The 10,382-nt window shown below is 48.8% G+C and overlaps 1 pseudogene; it reads left to right on the plus strand.

Moving 5' to 3' along the window:
- The first annotated feature begins 918 nt into the window (after nt 1-918).
- On the plus strand, nt 919-3,736 carry LOC137473320 (placenta-specific gene 8 protein-like; annotated as a pseudogene).
- Nucleotides 3,737-10,382: the final 6,646 nt, after the last annotated feature.

A 10,382-nucleotide genomic window follows, 5' to 3' on the forward strand; every position in this document is an offset into this window, starting at 1 on the left:
CTGGACAGCCACCTGGTTCGGTTGTAGGTTATCTGTGTCCTCTCCAGGTACAAATAGCGCCATCTTCCTGCATGGCATTACACAGCCCATCTGTCTGCACTGGGCTGTGAGTCCTGCATTCCCCTCTAGAAGGTGGAGGTTGCATCCACCCTCTCCATCACTCTCAAGAGAAATGCTAAAGGACTTTTGATCCCTGCAAATATCTCCCAGCTTCATTCTTTAAGAAGAATGTGATTATTTTTTGTCCTCCCACTCTGCCTTCACCTTTACCACAATTTTTTTTTAAGGGCAAGTAGTGGCTCCGTCCATGCTGAGGGGTGGGTGGGTGGGTGTGATGGCACTCCCAACTGCTTAAACCCAGATGGCTCAGATGGTCCTATGGATGATCCCTGGCAATGCAGAAAAATGCACTTTTAACCTGAGAGAGGCTGCCCCCGTGCAGTTACAGGCAGTTCTTGCAGATGTTCAGGTTTGACAAAGGAAAGGTGCTGCACCTCCAGTAGCAGGAAACAGGAGCCTGGAAACAAACTGCCCTTCTCTGAAAACCTCTCCCACCAGGGCTTTGGGCCTGGAGAACGCCTGGGTGGGGAAAGGCGAGGGCTGGCAGCTGGAATGCAGCAGGGAAGCTGCCATTGTGCAAAGCTGCACCTAAGCTACCATTTGCTCCGTTAGTCAGAGGGAGCAGAGGTCATTTGCCAGAGCGCATATAAAGCATGAGAACCAGGAAAGGACGTGGTGTAAGAGGGTGTAAGTGTCTGCTGGGACAAGGACAGCTTGGAAAGTACGTATGGCATAGCTTTTCTTTGGTTGTGGTATGGAAACTGCTTGTGGCTGAAGTGGTGATGCTGGGCAAGGGGAAGGGCTGGAAGCAAAGGTGAGATTTTCTACCTGGAAAGCTGCTTCAGGGTTAACCACAGCATGGTGGGTGCTGCTGATGGCATGTTGACAGATGTGGGGAACAGAGGTAGAGGACAGCAGTTTTTGTACTGTGTTGCTCATATAGTGCACTGTATTTGTGCACATACAGTGCCTATAGATACAGCTTTATGACCTTGGCTGTTGGTGAAATGTAGCTGCATGCACCTCAGGATCTTTTTGTCCCCATCAATCATTCCAGAATGGCTGGTGATCCATGGGGGTGTGAATTGTGAAATTATGATACATTTGGTGTGCTGGGCCTGGGCCATCTCTCAGTAGCTGAGTGTGCGGCAGAGGCTTCTCCAGGCTGCTGCCTGCTCCGCACTGCAGCAGCTATCTGTGCAGGAATGTGCTGTGCTTGTACCTGGGGAGGAGAAGGGGAAGCCTGACTGGAGGGATCCTGCCACTAAAATTTCTCTTGTGCACACTTCTCTCTGTGGTCTCTGCCTGCTGCTGGACATCCCTGTTGCTGCATGGGAGCCCCATGCTGGGCTCACGACTGCACAGCCTGTCCATGGTCTGTCTACCCCCTTGTCCCTCCTGGTTCTTGCTTCTTAAATCATCATGTGCTAAAGCTTCCTGAAGGGGCTGCTGTTTTGGCATGGCAGGAGGTGTTACATTGGCTGCAGAGGTAGTGGGAATCACCTGGGATCTTGTGGATGAACAAACAGGGACAGCTGGCCAAGGCAGGGCCAGGAGGGGTCTGGAGAGGGACGATGGGTGCAGTGTCCCCTGTTGCACTCACAGGTGTCTCGGATAAGGACGGCCCAGCCATGCTTCCACTGCCTACAGAAAGCTGCAAAAAGTCAGGAGCAAAACATGTGGAGAATTTTACCACCTTTCTTCCCTCTTACACCATAATTCAACAATCTCTTTCCTCTTCCTGGGGCTGCCAGGAACATGGGCTTGTCCTACAGCAACAGGGTGTTTCTGACATCTGGGATGTGTCTGTATGCGGGGGAGTCACAGGAGCTTCCAGCAGAGCCATCAACCCTTTGCCACCTGTTGGCATTAGTCAGTACAAATGCAATGCCACAGCTGGTGCCACTCTGATGTGGGTAATGAGCTCAATGTCATTGTCTGAGTGCTGGGCATAGTAAATGTTCCACCCCATTTCCTGTGTCGTTTAATATTTAACTTTGTGTAACTGTGCAATTCTGGTGTGAAAACAATCCTCTTAGAGTGCTTAACAAAGTGGTGCTGAGCTTGGGCAAAAGCCAGGGAGTGTGTCTGCATGGGAGTTCTCCTGTGGGAGAATCCTCTATTTTTATTTGTTTGTTTTAATTAAAGCTCCAAATTGGTTTTGGAACATAGAACAAAGCAAAGATTAAGGTGACTCCTGAGAGCTTGGGCAGGCTAGAAGTGAGCAGTAGTAACTTTGGGAGACTGGGATCATAAACGAAACAAAACAAAACAAAACAAATCCCAAAAAAGCAAGCAAACAAACAAACAAACCAACCAGCCCAAAATGCAGACAATTTTATGCAGACAATTTTACACAGATATATTTACATGATTTTACACAGACAATGATGAAAGATGACCTGGAGATGAAAAGACTAGTTTCAGGTGTTGAAGCACTGCAGCTCTGAAGCAGAAGAACGTCTGTTTTCACAGAGGCGTTTTACTTTCATAGGGATTATGTGCTGCTGCCTTTAGTGGGAGACTGGTTTTGAGGAGGGATTTGCTTCAGAGGGTAGCGGCAGCTTCTGGCAGAGCTGTACCTCCATTTTGTGGTGAGGGTGGCATTACCCTGGCACTGGGGACTCCCCAGGGAACTCTCTCTGAATGCAGCAGCCTGAGCAAGACGCCCACTTCAGAAACACCTGCAGCATCTTCCTTTGACGGCTTTTCTTTCCAGACCACAAACTACCTGGAGGGACCTGAGCCCGTGCTGGCAACGGCCTCTCAAACTGTGATTACAGTCCAACCCCAGTTTTCAGCTGCCTAACAGCCGGGGGAATGGCAAACAGGGCTGCTGGACTGCTGCTCCGACTGTGGTGTGTGTGAGTACATACATAGACCTCATTCCTGCTGTTCCTCGTGATGTTTTCCTGGTGTTTTACCCTGCTCCTCCTGCAGCATTACCCCTGCTGCAAACCCCACTCCCGTGGGTAGTGGAGGCAGGACAGCTCTTACCTGATGTCAAGAGCCACAGCTCTTGGCTGGCTTGTCCCTCTTTCCTCCGTATTTGCACCTCTCAGCCAAGCCCACGTCTCTCTGTCCCACAGGTCTTTGTGGGATGTTCTGCTTCCTCTGCCTGAACTGCCAAGTGGCTGGGGACATGGACGAGTGCTGCTTGTGTGGCTCTAGCGTGGCCATGAGGACCCTCTACCTCACCAAATACAACATCCCAGTGAGTGACCAGCTCGGGGGCCTATCCCAACAGCAACAACAGCCACGGGATGGGTGATGGGTGCTGGGGGCTCGAGGAAGGAGAAAGGGGTGCCCAATGGGAAGGGCAGAGGTGAGGAGTTGCAAGAGCCTCCCAGCTGGCCAGGAGTCAGGGACACATCTGCCTCACCACTGTGAGCTGGAGGTAATCCCAGCACACACTATTTCATCCCAGTTCTTGCTGGATATGAGCAGCAGGATGCTGCAGGGCCCGGGTGAGATGTCATGGGGTGCTGACGATGTAAAACAGAAAGGCTGATAGGCTTAACGTTTGGTGTGGGAAGGGGTTTTTCAGGTAATGTCCCTTGCTCCACAGGGCTCCATCCTGCGAGACTTTTGCTCCATCTGGTGGTGCAGCCCGTGTGCACTCTGCCAGCTGAAGAGAGACATCAACCGGAGAAGGGCAATGGGCATATTTTGGTAAGCTGGGGGTGCTGGCTCTGCTTTGTGTCACTGTTGCACAGCACCCAGTGGCTTCCCGGGGTCTCCCTTTCCTCTGACACCTGACTCCAGACGCAGGATTGCAGCAGTGCCCGAGCAGTAATGGCTGAGGAAAGGGTGATCCTGCTCTCCTATCCCATTGCAGATGCTGCTATCTTCAGTGCACCCCGTGGAGCCACTGCAGAAAGGAGCTGCTGCTGCCCTGGATGTTGGGACCTGCACCATGAGGAGTTTGCCTTCACTGTGCTCGATCCCCTTTGCCCGGGGTAACACCAGCAATAAAAGCACTGCCTGTCTTCCTGCCTGTGTGCTGTTATTTATGTCTCTGTGTCTCTCTTCAGCATACGAATCAGTGCTGTACTGTTCTAGGCTCTGTGGCCAGAGGCATGATAAGGTTATCAGGTAAAGGAGGTTTTCTCTTGCACACCCACACTGGAATGAGGCCAGACCACAAAATTCAGTGAGGAGAAGATAAAACAAAAGCCAAATCTGTTATGGGAACATCTTCTCTGTGGACACCACCAATGTGCAGAGCTGGTGACAAGCATTGCCCACTGCTCCGAGAGGCCCAAGAGCACTGATCCCATCCCTATGGATGCCTGGACTGTCCTCAGCACCAAGACACAAGTGGGGAGTGATGGTGACACTGTGGGATTCCCAGTCACTCTGCCTTCCCCACATAAACATTGTGAAGAGACTATCACATAGGAGTGGCTTCTCTGTGGCTCAGATCCCTGCAGCTTGTGGGTGTTGGGTGTAATATGCTGTGGTGGAAGAGCTGGGACTTGGGGGTGCAAAGGCTTATCCATTGCCTACCATGGTGACAAACAGGGAAGAGGTAAGTCTGGGACTGGGGTTGCTCTGGCTCAGATTGGTTTAAAGTTTATTGCTTTGAACAGAGAAAGGTGGGGTTTTGCCCAGGGGGGGCTGCAGGGGCCCGGAGGATTTGTCATGTCTGTGCTTCTGAGCTGCCACCTGCAGGACAGGATGGGAATTTATTCCAAAATACCTTTTCCGCTCGCCTGTTTTCACCATCACAACTCCCGCTGCATTTGTCCCCGCTATGAAGGGTGAGGCTGTGCCGCTGCTGACGGCGTGTACGTGTGTGTTCACACACATACACGTGTGCACAGAGAAGCAGGAGAAAGCGGCTGTGCCGTGGTGCCAGCCGGAGCTGGGAGCTGGCAGTGTGCCTGCTGTGGGGACAGATTTCACGCGTGGCCACAGGCATGCTGGGTCACCTCTGCTCCCTCCTGGTGCTGGTCCTAAATCCCTGCTACGAGCAGCCAACACAGCAGGCTTGAGGGCTGGGTCTGAGCGCCAGTCCACAAGACAGGCAGCTGCCTGGTTTGAGGTGGCCAGTTCAGTGACGGCCCTGCTGCTGCAGGAGCTCATGGGTGTGCTCAGGTTATGTGAAGCCCTGAGCTATTTTGGCTCCAGCACACACCAGAGAAGAGGTGCTCCTACTGCTTCTGGAGGCAGAAATGAGGTTGGGGGATGTTTGCAAACAGTCTGAAGGGCTCCCAGAAATGGGAGACGGCCTGTCTCACAAATCACACTGGTAAGATTGGAAAGGCCTCCAAGATTGAGTCCTGCTGTCAACCTAACACTGCCATGTTCATCACTAAACCAAATCCCTAAGTGCCATATCTACACATTTTGTTAACAGTTCCAGGGTTGGTGATTCCACCACTTGGACAGCTGTTCTATGCCTGAACACCCTTTCCATGAAGAAATTTCTCCTAATATCCAATCTAAAGCTCCTCTGGCATAACTTGAGGACATTTCCTTTAATTTCCTCTCATCCTTTCACTTGTTTACCTGGGAGAAGAGATTGATCCCCACCTCTCTACAAACTGCTTCCAGGTAGTTGTAGAGAGCAATAAGGTCTCTCCTGAGCCTCCTTTTTTCCAGGCTAAACATCCTCAGCTCTGCACTGAAACCATAGGGACATGAGATGATGCAGTGAGGCATGACCCTGAGCATCGGATCAGAGACTCTCTTAAACTCTTCTCTCTTCAAGGCTAATGCAGTGTGAATATTGATGTAGTGGATGGTGGTAAAAGTACAACTAATGCAAGACCCTCCTGAAACAGCCTTCCTACTTTTCCAGGGTGGTTCTCTATGTTTCCAAGAAGCTCTTTTGCTGTTCCTTCATTTTTGGTGCAGAGCAGTGGTGGTGCTGCCTGCATGAACTACAGGGAAATAAACCAGACCACCAAGTTTCACATCCCACATTGTTGGACAAACTTGATACTATTTCTTTTCTTCCCCCAGGTCTGGCCCCTAAGCAGGTTTGTGTTTCAGGATCCTGTGCACCACGAGCTGGGAGAGCAGTGTCAGTCACCAGAGGACACCAGGGAAGAAGGATGCTGAGAGCTCCACTTGTTTCTCTGCTTCACAGTTCAGCACATGAAGGAGGAACAGTTCTTCAGCATTGCCCTGCTGCTGCTGCTGTTGCTGCTGCTGCTGCTGCTGCTGCTGTTTTTGTCCACAGGCGATTTCCCCATGACAAAACATTTCTGCTGTGGCACAAGATCCCAACAATTTAGCAATGAGAAAGAAACGCCTCAGTCACTGGTACATATTAGAACAGCCATGAATGGATGTAAAAACTCTGAGGGTATCTATCAAGTTGTCCTTGCCCTTTGTTTGTGTTCAGGACATTTCATAGAGAGTGCAGTGCTTGCCATTGGGGTGCTTCAACTCCCTCCCTGAGTCTTGCTCTCTCAAAGAAATCAGAGAGCTGGGGTGGAAAACATGACTGCAGACATGGAAAGATGTTAGAAGAATCTGGTGTTAGCAGCTTAAGAGACTGTTGTGTTCACTGAGATGAAACAGAGGTCTTAGATATTTCCCAGGTATGTTAATTCTCAACTAAGCCAGGTTTTAGCCTGTAAAGCAAGGTAGAGTCAAAATACCTGTAAGACAAAGCAAGGTTGTGAAGGATTATAGCTCTAAACCTAAATTCAGGAGGTTGGAACACATCAGTGAAATGCAGCTCACTCTGAGTAGCAGGGAACCTGCTAGGAAATGTCCCACTCATGTCAAATATCTGATGTTAACATCACAGTGATTTAACTGGTACTTTTCTGGGGCACGTTTAAGTCATTTGTTATGGGAATGTTAAACCTTACAAGGGAAAGGCCCATCATGTTATTTCCAGGGCTAATGAGACAGACCAAATGACTCCTGAGAGGTTTGACACCAAGCTGGAAATACTGCACAGTATCATGCTAGCCTGATCTGCAGCTCAGGAGAATTCCTGGTGAGCATCATGTTGATCAACATTAGATTCAATGTCTACATCCCTTCCTTGAGGTTCATCACCTTGAGTCTTTCAACAGCAATTACTCATACAAGATGTGTTTTCTTCTCCTTGTAATAAAATTTTATCATGTTTTTAAACATTGCCTCCTAGTGCTGAGGTGAAAGCTCAGAGCTTCATTCAACTCCAAACAAAGAAAGGGCACAGCTCAGGACACACCTTGGCTGGTGTTGCTGCTGTGCAGATTCCACCTTTTATTTTGGTTAATGGATAGCTGGTGGTGGCCTTCTGCCAGATTTAATATTAGACAGAATATGCAAGCTGCTTGGAAGGATTGAATGATAAGGTGATACCTCACTTAGGGTGTGCTTAACATCTCAGGGTTTATGTGTTGTGAACTGACCAAAACATGTTATGGGTGTGCCTCACACATGACCAAGCACAAAACAGAAGGGTGAAACGTTGAACTCCATATTTAATCAGTTGCTAACATTAAGTAATCCTGCACTACACCACAGGTTTGCCCAAAGGTAGATGAGGAAAAATTTATGAGCACTTTTTGTGCATTATCTGACAAATAAGCACCTGGGGCAGTCATGACCTTGGAAACAGTAAGATAGAAAAAGATTTATTAGGGTAGAATTCATTACTGAGTTTTGCACTCCTGAGGGCACATGTTTCAAGCCCTGCAGCAGTACATGAACCTTGCTCCCTGTGGGAGTCTTCCAGCAGCAAAGCCGATGACACGCCAAAGTGTGCACTGTCTGTCCCCAATGAAATATGTAATCTTATCTCTGAGGAATCATGTTCCTTCAATGTATTTCATTTATTGCTTATTTGAATGTGAATGGGTCTGTACTATCTTTATACAGGACCACTAAACATCCTAGCTGCTACCAGAGTTGATAACACAGTCCCTTTAGACTGTCTATACATGTGTCCTATACATGTGTCTAAGAGAAAAACTTTCCAGTGAAGTTAAATTGCTCCTGGCCAGCTCCTGAAACTGCAGAAAGGCTAAATTCCTTTCACTTAGTGTTTCAGACTAATGCACGCATCAACTGGGGCTTTCCTTCAGACAGTCTGCTCCATGCCTGAAGACAGGAACAACTGTGAATTGACACATTCAGAAACAATCTCAAGGATACCCGTGCCCACAATTAAAAAAAAATAAATTCTAATTCATATTGGCTCTTAAAAGTAGAGCAAATATCTGTGCAAACAAAATAACCACAGTTTTTCATCTCCTTTTGTTGTTGTTGTTGGTTGGTTGGTTTAAGCTGGAGCACCAGTCATGCTGAGAGCAACAGCCACCTCTCTCTGCATCCTGTTCAAGTGCTCTGGTTTTTCCTAACTCATGGAAGAATATCCTGAGTTGGAAGGGACCCAAGAAGGATCATAAAGTCCAACTCCTGGCCTGGCATAGGACAGTCACAAGAGCCACACCATGTACCCAAGGGTATTTTCCAAAATCTTCTTGAACCCTGTCAGGCTTGGAACTGTGACCACTTCCCTGGGGAGCCTGTTCCAGTGCCCAAACACCCTCTGGGCAAAGCAATTTTTTTCTAATATCCAACCTAAACCTCCCCTAACACAACTTCAGGCCATTCCCTGGGGTCCTGTCACTGTCACCACAGAGAAGAGCTCAGTGTCTGCCCCTCCTCTTCCCCACACAATGAAGCTGTAACTGCAATGAGGTCTCCCCTCAGTTTCCTCTTCTCTGGGCTGAATAGACCAAGTGACCTCAGCCACTCCTGGTATGGCTGCCCCTCAAGGCCCTTCACTATCTTAGTTGCCTCATACTTATATATTGGCACCCCAAACTGCCCCCAGCACTCGAGGTGAGGCCAGCCCAGCGCAGAGCAGAGCGGGACAATCCCTTTCCCTGCCTGGCTGGCCATGCTGAGCCTGATGTCCCCCAGGACAGGACAGGCTGCCAGGGCACTGACTCACATTCAACTTTCCATTGACCAGGACCACCAGGGCCCTTTGCACAACACTGCTGTACAACCTCTCGTTCCCCAGTCTGTCCATACATCCAGGGTTGCCTCATCCCAGGTGAAAAACACAGCACTTGTCTTTGTTTAAAGTTCATGTGGTTGGTAATCTCCAACTTGTCAAGGTCCCTCTGCAGGGCCTTCAAAGGGAGTCAACAGCTCATCCCAATGTAGCAACTTATTACACCTTTGAGTCCTTATTACATCCAAGTTGCCTGGGGATAGGCCAGATCTGATACTACAAATTGTCTGCTGAGGTTTCCGACCCAGGCTGCAGATACGCTCTCCCTGAACAAGGTAACAGTATTTCTGCACCTCTTCGGTCACGTGTGCGCCTTCTCAAATGCCACTGGGACTGTGCAATGATTTTCACTAGCTGGTGGCATGCCTCTAAGTAGAGAGCAAAGAGTTAATTAGTAGAGAGTTAACAGTAGAGAGTTAGTTGAAGTTAGTTGTTATAAAATCATTGATAAAGGAAAGAACAAAGTCTCAGGAGCATGGTTCATGAACAATGATATACTTACCTCTCCCAGGTTATAGCTACATAAAAAAAAATCTAGCCCTGTGGTGTTTGGTCCAGGAGAGCTCTTACAGGCAGCTTTGTTGTTTAATAATTAGTGATGAGTCTTGCTAGGAAAAAGAGATGATTAAAAAAATCATGATTTTAAATGGAAACCATCCATAACTTGTACTCTTCTGCATCATCTCCCAAGGAGAAAGATTGTGACTCCATGGGCTCATGCATTTGTCAAAGCTCTGGCAGAGCCCTTACATGGGATGGTGCCAACAGAACTGAAGGAGTTCCTTCAGCATCCCCCAGAGTTTGCCCAACCTCATCTTTGGGATTATTGGAAGCTACATCTGTCCTGGAAAGCAAAACTGAATCAGGGAGCACATAGGAGAAGTGGCATACCTGTCATTGATCCTGCTCGCAGTTAGCACAGCTCCTGGAAAGTTGTGGCTGATGCTGCCCAGTAACCTCAGCTGGGGACCAGTGCTCCTACTTTGTATAACAAAGGCTGCCTTACCTTTGGTTCTTTCCACAGTATCAATGTCATACCCACATACTGTCCTGCGAAAACCCTGCTCTGATGGGCTCAGAAAAGCCTTTGCATTTCTGCAGGTATTTGGAACTGAAGGAAAATGTGTCCGTCTCCCAGACACCAGGGGAGAAGATATCACAGCCAACTGAGCCTTGTCTGACATGCCATGCTGGAATTCATCCCACCCTGCCAGCGTTGCCAGCTCTGTTCATGGCTGCAAGCCTCGGGCAGGTGGAGATGCTCTCCTTTACTCATAGCGTCACCACTACTGGCGTGGTTGGGTTGTGGCAGTTTACGAGTTGTTCAGCTAAAAGGAGAAAA

This window comes from Anomalospiza imberbis, chromosome 4 (genome assembly GCF_031753505.1).
Source record: "Anomalospiza imberbis isolate Cuckoo-Finch-1a 21T00152 chromosome 4, ASM3175350v1, whole genome shotgun sequence".
NCBI classification, from domain to species: Eukaryota; Metazoa; Chordata; class Aves; order Passeriformes; family Viduidae; genus Anomalospiza; species Anomalospiza imberbis.